At 36.8% G+C, this 17,355-nt stretch overlaps 1 protein-coding gene across 2 annotated transcripts in view; it reads right to left on the bottom strand.

The window, feature by feature from the left end:
• Dg (Dystroglycan) overlaps nucleotides 1-17,355 on the bottom strand; it is a 542,469-nt gene that overhangs the window by 352,681 nt on the left and 172,433 nt on the right. For both annotated transcript variants that reach the window (XM_065231765.1, XM_065231766.1), the window contains one exon: nucleotides 16,510-16,675. The gene's annotated coding sequence lies outside the window, so the exon portion shown is untranslated. The remainder of the gene's footprint in view (nucleotides 1-16,509; nucleotides 16,676-17,355) is intronic.

Genomic DNA, 17,355 nt, shown 5'->3' with positions numbered 1-17,355 from the left:
TTTGACACATAAAACCTGCAAATTTAGATTTGACAGAGCCACAATGAGCGATTTTCTGATCGCCTCTTCGCGAAGAGTGAAGAGTTAAGAGTGGGTGAGATAAATGACAAAATCGCTTATTGTGACTCTCATGCAGCAACATTGGCTGGTATTATGTGTCAAACACAAACTCCACAATCTTTTCTTGTTGCTTACACAAACAAAATATTATTATAATATCTTATTATTCCATAATTTTATAAAACATTTTTTTAGCCAAAATGAATGGAAGGAACCCTGATGTCAGTTGCTGTAATATTGACTGTTGAATGGTTGAATATCCAAAATCAAGTTTGTAGCGTTATTGGCTGAGTGTACTTGACGAATTGGAATACTAATAATGCATATATCTTTCCCCGAGTTTAACTTACAATCAGGACGTCACAATATCAGCTTCAATCGACAAAATCGATGCGACGAAGAGACTACTTTTTTTTCTGTTGAAGTCGAATAGCTTCGCAGCATTCTAGAACCTCAGTTGGCGTCTACAAGCAAATGTTCAATCGCCTTGTCTCACTTTTTCCCGTCGCATAATTGGTCTTTCTTTCAAGCTTCGGCGATAGTTTCGTCAAGCTTGACTTTGCTAGTTTCGTCTTTCATGAATCACATCAACAGAGTTTTCATGACGTTTATGAAGGAGAATTAAAATGCATATTTAAAGCGTGCGTGAAAACACTTGAAGACTACACGTAATATGTTGAATTTATCTAAAAAAAATGTGACGAAAACGGAACATAACGCATACTAACCAAATTGAAAGAGCGGTGAGATAGTGTCGGTGAAAGGGATTGAAAGCCATAATGGGGTTTCGTTTCAACCCGAAAATCGACGCTTCATTCATTGAAAGGGATGAGCAAAGCAACGGATAGTCCGCATCGTGCTTTCTTGCCGTGCGGATCTATTTGCTTTTTGCTGAAGGAAATGTTACTACTACCTAAAGCTACAACAAATTTAAACAGCACTTTTCAGTGTTCAATAAATCTGTAAATTTTCTACCTTGTTTGACTCTTATTCCTCTTCGATCCTTGTTTGGACCCTACCCGAGGTAATCCTTCTTGGATATCGATTTGGAAAATTCCTCTTCGATCCTTCAGATTCTTACAGTATGCTTGGAAGTCGATTTGGTTAAAAAAATACTGCTGCCATGGCGCAAAAGAAATCGCAAAAGGCAAAATCTTGATCCCCCTTATGATTAAATTAATTTGAGCAATCATTTAGATTTGCTCACGGATGATGAGAATGATCCATCATTCAGGAAAAATTCTAGTAAACTTCCCCGGCTTAATACCAAGAAGAAAATGATTCCCCCTATTGTGATAACCACTTCCGATTTCCATGCTCTTCACACGGAACTTTTAAACTTCGTGAAATTTAAGTTTGCACTGCAAATTGGCCGTCGGGGTGAATGCCGTGTATTGGCTGAAACTTTGAACGGATTCAAATGTCTTCTCAAGTATCTTACTGAGAAGCAGCATAATTTTTTTACTTACGACACCAAAACTGAACGTGTCATGAAAGGACTGCCCAGTGGTGAATCTCTGGATCAGATCAAAGATTTTTTTTCCTTTGGTTTGTTTTTTCCGTTGATCTTGTTTTCCGTGCTGAGCACCAATGCTACCGACGTGCCAGGAAGGCAGGTCCCACACCTGGACCCTACCTATCGGCCCATCAACTTATGAACCGGGGACCAACGGCTTTACTTCCCATCCGAAGGAAGGCGTGATCAGAGATGTTATGCCTCAGAACATCCCGGCGGCGCTGACTGGGATTGAACCCAGGCCTGCTGTGGTGAGAGGTAATCACGCTTACCACTACACCACCGGCGCCGTTGTAGATCAAAGATGAACTGGCAAAATTACTTGGAGTTGTGCCACTCCAAGTAATCAAAATGAAAATGAAATCCCGTCCTGGCGATTCGCGCAACGGGATTTCTAATGATTTTTATTTAGTTCACTTCAAGTCTAGTGAACTAAACAATCTTAAGGCCTTAGAAAAAGCTAGCCTTATGCTCCATGTCCAAGTGAAGTGGGAACACTTCAGGAAGACTGGAGGAAATTTCCAAAACCTCACCCAGTGTCGTAAGTGCCAGGGATGGGGTCACGGAACTAAAAATTGCTACATGCCAGCTAAATGCATGAATTGTTGTGATTCCTCTCACGCAAAGGACGACTGTCCTGTGAAGGAAGATCCTATGAAATTTCAATGTTCAAATTGTGGTGAAAACCACAAATCCAATTTTTGGAAATGTAAGACTCGCAAAGCGATCCTACAATCTCGTTCTAACCGACAGGTAGGAAACTATCGACGTTTCCAACCAGGTACAAATTCCTCTGCTGTTAACAACGGTCAGCGAGGAACAAATTCTACATTCGTACCCGTACAAATTTCATCCATGCTTCAAATTTTTTATCTATACCTACTCCCCTCGCTGCTAACAATGCTCAGTGAGTTGATGGAGCTACCTATGCTGCTATTTCACCGGGTAGAAATCAAAATACTAACCAACGTAATGCTAACGGAAATTTTGAAAATTTTGACTGCATTACTGCTCCTTAAATGGAATTTTTACAGAAATCATTAATTAAAATGATATTGTCATGACTTTGAAATTCAGCAATGGATTTTAAATAATTACATATTTTAAATTGGAATGCTCGATCTCTTTAAGATAATGAAGACGAGCTATTTAACTTTTTGATAGTTCATAACGTGCATATTGCCGTTATAACTGAAACGTTCATTAAACCTGACCATAAGGTTAAAAGGGACGCAAATTATTTCATTTATAGAAATGATCGTCTTGATGGAGTCTGTGGTGGCGTTGCCATCATTGTTCATAGACGAATCAAACATAAAATTCTTTCTTCATATGAAACCAAAGTTTTTGAAACTTTGGGAGTTTCTGTAGAAACAAAATTTGGACAACTTACGTTTATAGCTGCCTATCTGCCATTCCGATGTGTAGGCCAGGGTGACCTACAGAAACTTACCCGTCATAGGTCTAAATTCTTCATTATTGGTAATTTTAATGTGAAACACCGCTCATGGAATAATGCTCAAAGCAATTCCAATGGTAATATTCTATTTGATGATTGTTCTGCTGGTTATTACACTATACAATACCCAAACAGCGATCACCTGCCAGTAACTTTGGAAATATCCCAAGAAATAATTTCTAATCCCAACAGCTCTACTTTCAATTACCATAGAGCTGATTGGGAGCAATATCGAACATTTATGGAATATAACTTCGATCCAAACATTCCTTTGCAAACCAAAGATGATGTTAATTATGCTCTTGAATCTCTAACTGCTTCTATAGTTGAAGCAAGAGCTGCCACAGTATCAAAATGCGAGGTTAAATTCGATTCAATTATAATAGACGACGATCTCCAGCTCTTGATCCGTCTTGAAAATGTCCGTAGGAGACGATATCAAAGAACACGCGATCCTGCCATGAAAGTTATCTGGCGGGATTTGCAAAAACAAATTAAAAAGCGATTCTCTGCCCTGAGGAACAAAACTTTTGAAAATAATGTTTCTAAATTAGACCCGAGTTTCAAACCCTTTTGGAAACTCACAAAAATTTTGAAAAAAACCTCAAAAGCCAATTCCAGCGCTTAAAGAAGGTGGTAAAGTTTTGATCACAAATTCGGAAAAAGCTCAGAAACATGCTTAGCAATTGGAGAGTTCCCATAATTTCAGTTTGGGTCTTACTAGTCCTAATGAGAATAAGGTTGCTCGGGATTATCTGAATATTTTCTCTCGGGAAAATATTTTTGATGATTCCTGGGGGACTGATTTGGACGAAGTAAGGTCTATAACTAAAAAGTTTCAAAATATGAAAGCTCCAGGTGATGATGGAATTTTCTATATCCTCATCAAAAAACTCCCAGAGAGTTACAGATGTTTCCACTCCATACTTCCCTGATAAATGGAAAATTGCAAAAGTTGATTCAATTTTGAAGCCGGATAAAAATCCAGCTGAAGCTTCTAGCTACCGCCCAACAAGTTTGCTTTCTTCAATAAGTAAACTTTTTGAAAAGATAATTTTGAATAGAATGATGCTTCACATCAATACGAACTCAATTTTTGCAGATGAGCAGTTTGGATTTCGCCATGGGCATTCAAGTACTCATCAACTCTTAAGAGTTACCAATTTAATTCGTTCAAACAAATCTGAAGGCTACTCAATTGGAGTTGCTCTTCTAGACATAGAAAAAGCATTCGACAGTGTTTGGCATGAAGGTTCGATTGCTAAATTGAAAAAGTTTAATGTTCCACTCTATATTATGAAATTAGTTCAAAATTATTTAACTGACAGAACTCTGCAGGTAAATTATCAAAAATCCAAATCTAATCGACTTCCTGTTAGAGCAGGTGTTCCTCAGGGTAGCAGTTTTGGGCCTATATTGTATAACATTTTCACTTCGGACCTTTCTGATTTGCTTCAGGGATGCCACCAATTTTTGTTCGCTGATGACACAGGCATTTCCGCTAAAGGGAAAAGTCTTTGTGTTATTTGCAGCAGACTGCAGAAAAGTTTAGATATTTTCTCTTCTTATTTACAAAAATGGAAGATTTCTTCCAAGGCTTCTAAAACTCAACTTATAATATTTTCACATAAGCCTAGAGTTTCGTTTTTGAAACCTAGTAGTAGTCACATAGTTACTATGAATGGAGTTCCAATTTCCCTGTCAAACAAAGTGAAATATCTTGGATTAGTACTTGACCAAAAATCAAGTTTTAAAGATTGATGACATTAAAGCCAAACGTAACAAATGTATAAAATGTTTGTATCCTCTTATAAACAGGAAATCCAAACTTTGCTTGACGAATAAACTTCTAATATTTAAGTTTTTAGACCGGCCATGCTTTACGCTGTGCCAATATGGCCTAGTTGTTGCACTACCAGGAAAAAAGCACTTCAAAGGATTCAGAGCAAAGTTCTGAAGATGATTTTGAAGTTGCCTCCCGTACAGTACTACCGAAGTGCATAGAATTTCGAATGTTGAGACTTTAGAACAAATGTCCAACAAAATAATTAATAATTTCAGGCAAAAACCGTTGCAATCCTCAATTGCAACGATTAATTCCCTTTATACTTAGATAAGATTTAGTTTTAGTTTTTAGTTTTAAGATATTAATTGTTATACTGACATGCAGGTTTAAAAACCCTGTTTAAAATACTGAATTGCCACCAAGACAGGAACAATGTAAAAACACTAAGACATATATCATAACAATCAGGACTGGTAAGCTACTGTAGTAACTGGAGCACCTAGGTTAAAATGGAATGTAATTTATTTTGAATTTGGAACAATCAAAAAGTCGAAAAAAAAAAGTTTGCCCGAAAAATAAGCTACCTATTTAAATAAAAAAATAAAATAAAAAACCATCCAACGACCAGATCACATAATTTGCTCATGGCGTGAAAGATTGAAAATACTGCATACTTTTCATCCAAATCTTTAAAAGAATCTTACATTTCCAGGTTGGGTGTTCCTACCTCACAACGAAATGAATGTGAAGGCTAGTGGTTTTGGAATGCCTTTCAACTATTTTTTTTCTCTGCCTAAATAACATTTATATTGTATTCTGATTTATCACAATAGTTTTGTTCACAACACTACAGTTTTTGATTTAATTACCTACAAACATTACTTATGGTTTGATTTCATTCCATTTTCAAAGGCGTTCGGTCAAACTTTCGGACACTCATATGATTTAAATGCTTTTTTTCTGGATCACAGAATTCAACTTTATTTATCGCTGTACGAGCAAAACTGTGCCGGTTTCATTCATATACAATCGGAAAACCTCATTAATCTGAATCCAACAACGCTCGAATAAATTTCTCAACTTTACAATGACTGCACCGTATGTAGCAGCAGCCGATTCGTACGGGAGAGATGCCGTTTCCGTCCGGTCACGTTCCTGTGTAGAAACAGCGGAGACCGGCGAAATCTAACCCCCGAATCACTACTACAGCATAAAAGTTCAAAGTTCATAAAAATTTCAAATCACTACGATAAAATGTATAAATTTCCAAATAAAAACACCCAACCAGCTAGAGAGAAAGAATGAAAACTTTGATCATCTGAGGTGGTTCCTTTTTACCGAAGAAAGCTCCACAGAATTCGCTCGAGACCGAACCGGAAGGCGATTGAACATGGTAGGAATTTTTAAACAGTTGACTTGAGAAATGAAAATCCTCAATACTAGGACGGGTGGAGTTTTCCCAAACTACCACCGTATGATTTCTATCTTTTCCGGAGCAAGTTTCTTTTTTCGGAAAATGCTTTTTTTTTAGCTTAAGTGATAGATAACTTCAGGTACTTGCCAGCGTAAGGCAATCGTGCTGCCTTTTTTATTTGGGAAAAATTGACATAACTTCACGTTCCACGTAACAAGAAGTCTCTAATCAACCGTTTAATGCCCTTTAATAAATGGCAATAAAAAATTTTACGCCTCCGTTGGTGCTGCATCTTTCTTCACTTATTTTGATTATCTTTTACGTCCCCTACGGCACTGGAATAGAAAAGGCATACATTTTCGACTCAGTAAGACACCACATCAGTTGTACACCAACCGCTTGGTGAAAATCAAGAATCTGCCTATCAGCTCTTACACGTGAAACAAATGGCATGTGTACAAAATTTAGGCATGAATTTCGTTCGTCCTCTTTAGATTAGTAAACTCATATAATTTTCCAGAGACAATTTTTCATTTAAAGCCATCATAAGACAGTTGTGCGGGCTTCATTTATCGGCAGGAGTGTGTTTACCTCATAAAATAAGCAGAACCTGTTTATACCATGATTCCTCACACATTCCGATATTTTTTTATTCAAAATTGTAAAATCATCTTACATTCCCCGGTTAGGTGAAATATAGTATTTTAAACAAAATTTTCGGAATGTAGCGGGTCAACCGTGATTACTGTTCGTCATGTTAATTTGAACTTTTGTGCAAATTTTCAGCAAAATCGGTGTTGATGCATGAAACTAAGTGAAAATTCAATAAAATCACTTCGAATAGTCAACCTTTGGCCACAAAGTTGGTAGATAACACATTAAGCTTTGCTATGAAAGTTGTTACAGCAGTTTTCGTTATTTCAGTCTCGAGATACAAATATTATAAGCCGTAAATTACCTTAAAAACATAAAATTAACTTGAAGCGCCTCTAAATCTTAACCGATTTTGCTGAAAAATTACACAGAAGTTCAAATTAACGTGACGAACAGTAATCACGGTTGACCCGTTACATTCCGAACATTTCGTTTAAAATGAACAGGTCTAGTATATATATATTAGAATTCCAACCTTGCAGCTAAGGCATAGGCACGTTTAAGGATATTGCGTCGTTGTCACCTCTGTGGATGCCAGCAGGTGGGGTGTCCGTGACTCCCATTTACGAGCAAGAAGTAATCGCTCGTTTGTAGATTACCAGCCGAAAATTTACTGCTTATGAGCTGAGAGACGCTGAAGACGGTCGTTGACTGTGAAATTGCTTACGGAGACAATATAATAAAAGTTTCAAAAATGAATTGATTACCATCATAATATACTAGGGAAATTAATATGAGGACTCTTTAAAAATCATGGCACTTCCCAAATCTAAGAATCAGAGGAATTCTATATCATGTGTGTTTGGGAGCCACATTATCATGCTACAATATGAGCCTAAGAAATAACCAATTGCATCATGTACGTGGGAGAATTAGATGGAAGTGTGATTTTCTCCTTCGGAAATTAATATAAGGACGAGAGAGAGAAAGATAATACTCGACAGTCGAGTATTAGTACAAGACACTGAAGAAGTCTGCACATTGTAGACGAAATACGCGTATCTGTCAAGGATAAGCAAATAAAGTAGTGGAATTAAATGGAAAATACTATTCCTTCTCTCTCTCATTATACAGATATTCCACTAAGACGCCCACATTCATCAGGAAATATAAGGACGCCATACAAAAATGTATGGAATATTAGTCATTTTCGAAACACCAAAATAATCAAAGAGTTAGTTCAAATTAATCAATAAACTTCATTTCTGAAAAGTTATAAGCATATTACATAGGATAGAGATACATACATATCGTATATGATCATCGCTGATTTTACTTTTACTTCAATTATTAATGCTGATTGTTATGATTTTTGAGAACTTCTAGCGATTGGATCTGCTGAAAACTTTTCAGAAATGAAGTTTTATGATTATTTGAACAAACTCTTTGATTATTTTGGTGTCAACATAATTGTTGACATGCTTAATAATGTTTCGACAATGAACAATTTTCCATAAATTTTTGTATGGCGTCCTTATATTTATTTATATTTCAAAATATTGGAGTATAAAAATACCAATAACTCAAATTAGCACAAAAACGAGCCAGATTTTTTATGGGAGTGGTTAGTGTAGACCTAGATAGATATTTCAAAAATTTTAACAAAGCTCATTTTAATATGTGTTTAAAATTTTACATATTCTAATGACAACAATGTTTGCTGATCTTCGTTATGTTATGCATATCAAAATATCTAACTAGGTCTACATCAATAACTCTGAATAAAATTCCCCATCTATTTCTGTCCTAATTTGCATAAATGGCATATTTATACACCACTAGTTTGGAACAGTTAAGAAAATACTTTTTTTAGATTCCTCATTATTTGTTATAACTATTTGGGAAAATTTTAGCATTTGATAAAATACATAAATACATAAAATACATTTGATAAAAAGTTGTGATAATTATTTTGACACACCTCAACAAGGGGCTAGGATACACGGTTACAATCAAGCCAGACGTGGAGCAGATCATCATTGACGTAGAGACGTAGAGACAGCGATTACCACGACACTTCTAACATTATCACAGAATACGATCAGGACTATCACATCGAACACAATCAAGGACGGACAGGAACAAAGTCGCGCCAACGAGAAGGAAATTTGGATTGTAAAGGAGCTGAAAAGTAAAGCAGTATACTATGTGAAAGCAGACAAGGGCAACGCGGTCGTTATCATAGACAAGGACGATTACGACAATCAGATGACAACGAAGATTAACAACGGACCGTATAGAGAGCTTCGAGTAGACCCCTTACAGAACATAGTGAAACGCGTGGAGAAAGCACTGAAGGAGTGCAAATCGATATTCGGAGATGGAGCAGGTCGTTTACGGGAACCCAATCCCATTCTACCCAGGATCAAAGGTCCCCCCAAAGTCCACACACCGGGGAATGAAATGCGAGAGATCGTGTCTGCAGTTGGTTCCCCCACCCACAAACTAGCGAAGTGGCTAGTCAGAGAGTTCCAGAGTATACCGAATCAGTTCCAGAGTGAAGCAGTTAGCAACACCCAGGAGTTCGACCAGCAACTACAATCTTCAGGAGACATCAACGAGGACGAGATTATGGTATCTTTCGACGTCACAGCTCTTTTTCCCAGCGTACCGGTCAAGGAAGCGATCAACCATTTGGAGGACTGGCTATTAACACAACGAGAGGATGCAGCATGGAGAAACAAGGTTCGGACGTACCTTAAGCTGACCCGAGGTAGCTTCTACAAGTAGACGAAAGGAGCCCCAATGGGAAACCCCCTATCCCCCTTCCTGTGTGAACTTTTCATGGCCAACTTGGAGACAATTTTGAAGGAGAAAGGACTATTACCAAACCGTTGGAGGAGATTTTTTGACAATATCTTCAGCGGAAAGCCCTTCCACAAATTTTAGATGAGATCAACAGAATTCACAAGGATATCAAATTCACTCACTGATTTCGTTGCACCTCGTTTTCTTAGAAAGAGAAGGTATAATAATACTATCTCTTTTTTCTCTTTACCGATGGCAGACACGAAGCAACTGCTGCCAGCCGTTATGGAAGTTTCGGTTGCGTTCGGGTGTAAAGTCAAAATCATGTACTTAAATCTCACCACAGTTTGGTGAGATTTGCAGCTGGTGAGTTTTGTTACCTTGATATTCTGAGCTGCAATATCACAGCTTGAAATATCAACCGCAGTTGGCCGCCTTCCACCACTTGATTCATCGGATGCAGACTCTTCCACTCAGCGATACATGAAAGGTTAAGGAATTACAGTACATCTTCGAACCAGCGAGACTCAACGGATACAAGGAGACCACAATCCAGGCAATCATTGATAAAAAGCGAGAATTCTACAAAGGAGATTATTTACAACCCTCACCGCAGCACCTGAACCCTTGAAACGAGTGTTCGTTCCATTTGATCAAGATATTACTTGTAAGCTAAGACCACAGTTAAAACAATTCGGATTAGATTTAGTTTTCACCAGTAGACATAACCAGTTGAAATCATTGTTAGGATCCACTAAAGACCCAGTTAATGTTTTAGGCAGTGTTGGGAAAATATTAAAAAAATTAAACTGTGGTGAGATTGAGTGAGATTGAGTTTAATGATTTTTGCTTACACCCGAATGCAGTCGAAACTCTCATAACGGCTAGCAGCAGTCTTTCGCGTCTGCCATCGGTGAAGATTAAAAAGAGATAGCAAACTTTCTCTTTCTCTTTCTACGAAAACGATGTGCAATGGAAACGTTGTGAATAGTCTCGTAATATCAAAGGAACTTGTAAAATCAATATCAAGCATGATATTTTGTTCCAATATCACGCGTGATATTGCGAGCGCATGAGAGCGGAAAAATATCAATTGATTTCTGATTTTGCCAACACTGATTTTAGGTAAAGCAGGTGTATATAAAATAAGCTGTAATCATTGTAACAAAGTATACGTAGGACAAACCAAGAGAACTTTAGCAACTAGATTTAAAGAACATATAGCGGAGGTTAATAAGGCCAAAAAGCAATAGGAAAAAGGTCTAACATATGATTTCAAATCAAAGGTTGCAGAACACATCTTCACAGAGGGTGGAGGCGAACCAGCCCAAGGCTGAAAGCCTCCCTAATAAAGATAAATAATAATAATAATCTTCACAGAGGACCACCAACTATCGACGGAGGACATCACGATTTTACGAACCGTATCTACACCATGGAAACTCGATGTTGCAGAGAGCCTCGAGATCAACAAACAACAAAATTCAACTTTACTAAACAGGAATCAAGGAAACGGACACACATGGCTTTTCAAGTTACTACCTAGGGCGCATCAACGAGTTAACAGCGGAGTACCTGTTCCTACAAGAAATTAAATTTAAGTTTACCTAGATCCTAAGTAAAAATGTACCTGTGTAAATATATATATTTGGTAACATGCGATGTTTTTCTTCAGTCGAGTATAAGTACAAGACACTGAAGAAGTCTGCACATTGTAGACGAAATACGCGTATCTGTCAAGGATAAACAAATAAGGTAGTGGAATTAAATGGAAATTACTAATCTCTCTCTCTTTATACAGGTTTTCCACTAAGACGCCCACATTCATCAGGAAACTTTATTTATTTTTGAAGTTCAATGATTAAAAATATAGGAACATTATTTGATTAGGCTTTCGATTTTCCAAATGTGATCTGTCGAGCGGGGTACGTTTCACACCTTCCATTAGATTGTGTACCGCTGTTGTATCAACCTTATTTGATGCCAAGCGTCAATATGCTCTGAACTATTTCTCATTTCCAACTGTTTTCTTGAGGTTCCGCTTAACGGCAGCCCTAAGTATGCACCTTTAGAATTGATAAAATGATTCATAAAATATTAAAAAACGTTCTTTAAAAAACATCCAAATGATCCATAAAACACCGCAGGAAATCCCTCCTTTTTCCGGTAGCCGTGACAACTCTTGACCTGGGAGCTGCTTGAAATCCGTCTTGACGTATGATTAATCGCAATCATATTTCTTACGCAATCAATATGCGTGGGAATAATTAGGATTTCACTTATGGGCTAGCAAAATTTTGATACGCTGTTCTTCTTGCTTCGACGCCATTTGACAACTGAATGAAAAATGGCAAAAAAACAAAATAGAGTCAACATTCCTTACGCACAGATCTACAAAATGAGGGATGTTCAAGTTTTTTAAATGCGCCATTAAAAAAATCGCCAAGATTGAGTTGACCAATTTTTGAACGTTCCACCCTTTACTCCACATTTTTCAATAAATCCTATAACGGAAACGTCACCTCTAATCGAAATCGAAGTCTGAGACAAAATTGTAGGGATAAATAAAGTCTTTCTATCACCCAACCGAAGGAAGCAAGATTTGCTTACAATTATGAGGGATTCATCATCGCAGGATGGTAGTAGAGACCGCATGGACGGAGGATGTGATGTAACGAGCTGTGGTCCAATGCACAGCGGTCCAGAATCCAGATTTAGGTGGAAGGATATGTTTTGAGCCTGAAATTGAAACTTTAGACTAAAAATCTTTCCTACAATGTTGTTCCTTATAGTTAGGTCCTCATTTTTATGACAATGAATTCTAGGGTGGTTCTTATTATCATTAAAATAAAAAATCTAACTTTTTTGTTTGAATAAATTAAGGTATACATTCTTGCGCAAAGTTATAGCTGAGCTAATTTCAAGCAACTTTGTATGAAAAAACTTTTTTGTATCTCTTAAATTGCCAGATTTAAAGCTATTTTCTTGAATTGTTTTAGGGTGTCTCTAAAAACAGTGGTTTTGCTCTAGTTTTCTTATTTAAATTTTCTCAGCAAAGATGTTTGCAAATAACTTTTAGATATTTAGAAGGCGCAAATTTTTGCTGCACAAAACTTGCCAATATCTTTCGCCGATCAAAAGTTTTTGACGTTTTTCTACTAAAAATATGGCCTTTTCAAATGTTTATATCTCTGGTTGGGGCAAACAAAAAAAAAATTTTTAGGGCATTTGAAAGGACGTATGTTATTCTCAATAATATAAAAAAAAATTGAGGTAAGTTACTTTTTAAACTTGTATAAAATCAATTTAAATTTATTCATATGTTTTATTATAATTGGGTTTATCTTTTTTATTAGAAGAGATACGAACAACAAATTTCGCTACTAAGCATTCGTCTTAAAGAATTTTAAAAAGCTCTAGAAGATGACTTTCATGAAAAATTTGAAATAAAAAAGTAAGTGTTACAACACTATTTTTCCAGGAACACCCTAAGTCAACACCGAAAAAACATTCTAAAATGAGAACGTTTAGAGATAAAAAAATTATCTTCCACAAGGTTGCTTGAAATCACCAACTTTTTTTCAAAAAAAAAATATGTTTTTATTTTGTAAAACAAAAAAGTTAATTTTAAATATCTCCTAATTTGAGGACCACCTTGACGTTTACAAACACCAAAAGAAGGGAAGTTTTAAGTACAAAAACTTCTCCGAAGGCACTAAATGTCCAAATATTGAAACAAATGTACTAGCACATTTTATTTAAATTTGTCATTTAGTGGTCCTATGAAAACCATATTTTGCCAATAACTTTTTTATTTGAAATTTCTTATGCATGACATCTTCTAGAGACTTTTAAAGCTCTTTTAGATGCACGTTTCATACTAAGAGTTGTGGTCTGTATCTCTTTCAATAAAAAAGTTAAACCCAATTATAGTAAAAATATGAATAAATTCAAATTGATTTAAAACGAGTTTAAAAAATAACATACCTCTATTTTTTCACAATATTGGAATAATATACATCCTTTCAAATGTCTTAAAAAACACTTTTTTTTGTTTGCCCCAACCATAGATATTAACATTTGAAAAGGGCAAATTTTAAGTAGAAAAATGTCAATAACTCTTGATCGGCGAAAGATATTGACAAGCTTTGTGCTGCAAAAGTTTGAGCCTTCTAAAGATCTAATAGTTATTTCAAGGCACCTTTGCTGAGAAATTTTAAATAAGAAAACTAGAGGAAAACAACTGTTTTTTTAGAGACACCCTAACTCAATTCAAGAAAATAACTCTAAATTGGTCAAAAGTTTTTTTTTTATAGAAAGTTGCTTGAAATTAGCTCAGCTATAACTTTGCCCAAGAATGTGTACCTTAATTTATTCAAACAAAAAAGTTAGATTTTTTATTTTCAAGATAATAAGAACTACCCAAGAAATCATTGTCATAAAAATGAGGACCGAACTATAAGGAACAACTTTGTAGAATAGACTTTTAGTATAAAGTTTCAATTTTAGGCTCAAAACATATCCTTCCACCTAAATCTGCATTCTGGACCACTGTGCAATGCAAGAAAATGGAGAAACAAAAATGTAGAGTGTATTAGCGAATGAAATGAATCATGCCGATGGAAAAAAGGTTGCTGACTGGGACTCAAACCACGAACGTTGCGATTATCACTCCACTGCTCTCTCCATGATTCGCAATATGGATAGGCTAAAAGCGAATAAGAAGCACTCATTTCCTCTCATATTTGACTTCGTATCTTTTTATGCTGAATTGGAATTTGAGAGAATTGAGGCAAGTGTGTTCGTCGTTCTACAATATTATAAATAAAATAAAAATAGCCGAAATCATGGACAGAACACGAAATAAAAAACTACAAGTGGCAGCCCTATGGGGTTGTACGCAATGGTGACGTAGGACTACGTGGTCTTATATAATAAATCTTATTTGTTAACTGCAGCAGGAGATTGTGTTTTAGGTTGGAATAGGAATTTGAGCGGGACTCTCTCTGTTTATACTTTTAGTATGACGCGCTTGACATAGATGGCCCACAGCAACTTACGAAGAGCTACTGATCCCGATCAATAGCGGTGCGGCTTCTTCCTCCTTCTATGGTTGCTCATGTGGGCTGCAGCTCGCTGCTTGCAGGCAGCCTTTCGTTGTGTACTGGAGAACACCACCACTCACCACGCGATGATTGAATAAACACCGTTTGGTGAGACCGGATGGAATTCAACCTTGAAATCTGTGTTAGGGAAATCACTTTTCGCAGTCAATTTTCGCAGATAATTTTAATTATCATAGCAACAGTTGCACATTTGTGCAATTTTCAACAGTGACATTTTGAAAAATGATACAGATTCGTAGAAAAAATTGCTATCGATTGGCGTATTAAGAACTAAAATCCATCATCTCTGGATCAAAATCAGACCACTTTCATGCCGCGACCGACTTTGTTTTTGAAATTGCACCCCCAATTTAGCCATTAGATTTTAACATATCTAGATATAGCTGGAATTAGGCCTAGCAGCTTTTGTAAACAATGACATCTCTCGATGATTTTTAGGAATTCAAGGCACGCCCACGCAAACCAACATTACCGTCGGGTAGAAGAAGTCTTACCCTATCTTACCTGACTTTCAAGACATAATCGAAAGAAGAAATTGTTTACAAAAGCTTTTACGTCCTAATTCTAGATATACTCTTGATATGAGAACTGACATCCAATTGATGACCTTGACAAATGTCTAAAATATACTCTTTTTGAGAGTGAGAGTGACGCGCTTGGCATAGATGACCCACAGCGACTCACGAAGAGCTACTGATTCCGATCAATAGCGGTGCGGCTTCTTCCTCCTTCTATGGATGCTCATGTGGGCTGTAGCTCACTGCTTGCAGGCAGCTTTTCGTTGTGTGCTGGAGAACAATGTTCAACGTCACGCGCCGAAAGCACTGCTGCTACTGCTGCTGATGCCGACGACCGGACACCACCACACACGGTGATTGGAACTGAATCCGATCAGCGGTTGAAGTCAGCCTTGATAGCTAGCTGCTTGACGGGGAGCCTTTCGTTGTGTTCTGGTGATAATTTTAACTATCATAGCAACAGTTGTACATTCGTGCAATTTTCAATAGTGACATTTTGAAAAATGATCAAATCTTAAATTTAACAGATGCGTAGGAATATATCTGATCGATTGGTGATAAAATTATTGAAATTGGTCCAGGGGCAGCTGAGTTACTAACGTTCAAAATCTTTCATAATTTTGTTACATATTCCATTTTCGGTTTTCATAAAGTGTACCCCCATATAGAAATCACAGACGTAGTCCTACGTCAAAAATACAAAAAAAAAAAAACATTACGTCTGCGAGGTCAACTTATATCATTCGTAGCGGAGGATGATAGGAAATGGAACTAACATTCAATGTAATACATTTCTGGTTAGCGTGTAGGAAATATATAAATGGCAAAAATTGTTGAGTAATTATAAAAAAAAAATCAAAAAAGTGTTGATTATTTATATGCAGAGTTTGGTTGGCCAAATGTACTACGATTAGAAAATCATGTAGTGAAGTTTGGTACGAAAATTTACATAATGAAAAAAAAAACTTACAATCCGTCGTAAGAATTGACATTTCATTTGTTTTAATAAATAATGCAGAGGATACAAGGCATTCATTTGATGTTAATGCCATTTGCTTTGCGTGTATTCATTGTTTAAATCCAGAACTGTGTGTGATAAGCGAAGCCGTAACATCAAAATAATTCTAATCAACGTGTTTCCCGTCTCCCAATCTCATTCTATGCACCTCACGCATCGTACAATTTATCACCTACTAAGGCTGAACCCTTCTCAGCCTAGTTTACTTACCTTATTTATGTTCTATTTTCATCGATGATAAACCCTACAACTTCCAAAGCTGAGAATCGTTCCATCTGCAATATGAAAATGGTCGTCGTAAAATTCGTTGTTCGTAGATATATTGCTGACACTATTGCTGCTGCTGCTGCTGCCCGCTTGGTTTGTTTTGCAGAATCTGTAATGAAGAGCAAGAGGAGACACAAAATTTAATAAATTGTTGCAGTTCTATCGACCCATGATTAATTAAGGCAACACACAACGTGTGGTCTAGGAGGCGCCAATCGATTGCAGATTTATTTTTGCATACAAGCAAATAAGGTTCGAGCTAGGTCGTAAATCCTCTTTACGTGATTGCCTTACTACCTTTCAACCTGGGTTCGGTGAGGTGGGGGAAGAACTGCGTGCAGCAATGCTAGGTGATAATCCGTTAAACTATTTCCCGCAAAAGCCAGCTTAAGGTAAGTGGCACTTTAAGAGGATCAGCTACCAACGTAGGATGGGAGAAAGTTTGAGTTCCTTACGCGGTATTGCTTAATTTGGTTTTATAGGTGGGTTTGCTTTCCATCGACTACATAAATTACACTATCTTCCCAGGACAGTTTAATTACGATCCTAATTTGGCATAAATTAGCATGCTCATTACCTTGCTTTAGGGGGGCTTCGATAGTCATTGAGTACACAATTCTCGAGTGGCGGGTTCGGTCGACGTAAGAATGCGAACGGGCATACGTTCCACTTTAATCGACGTAAAGGTCGTGGTAGTCATTAGCTAGAATATAATTACTCACCGATAATCGCTTTCCTGCTACCGTCAGCTTGGTTTGGCTTCTCTGTCTCATTAAGGATCCAGAAACC

The sequence above is a fragment of the Ochlerotatus camptorhynchus genome, unplaced genomic scaffold (assembly GCF_037179485.1).
Source record: "Ochlerotatus camptorhynchus isolate MF236.1 unplaced genomic scaffold, CSIRO-AGI_Acam_v1.1 ptg000361l, whole genome shotgun sequence".
In the NCBI taxonomy this organism is placed as follows: domain Eukaryota; kingdom Metazoa; phylum Arthropoda; class Insecta; order Diptera; family Culicidae; genus Ochlerotatus; species Ochlerotatus camptorhynchus.
The sequence above is the reverse complement of the archived record's forward strand: the minus strand, read 5'-3'. Positions and strand labels throughout refer to the sequence as shown.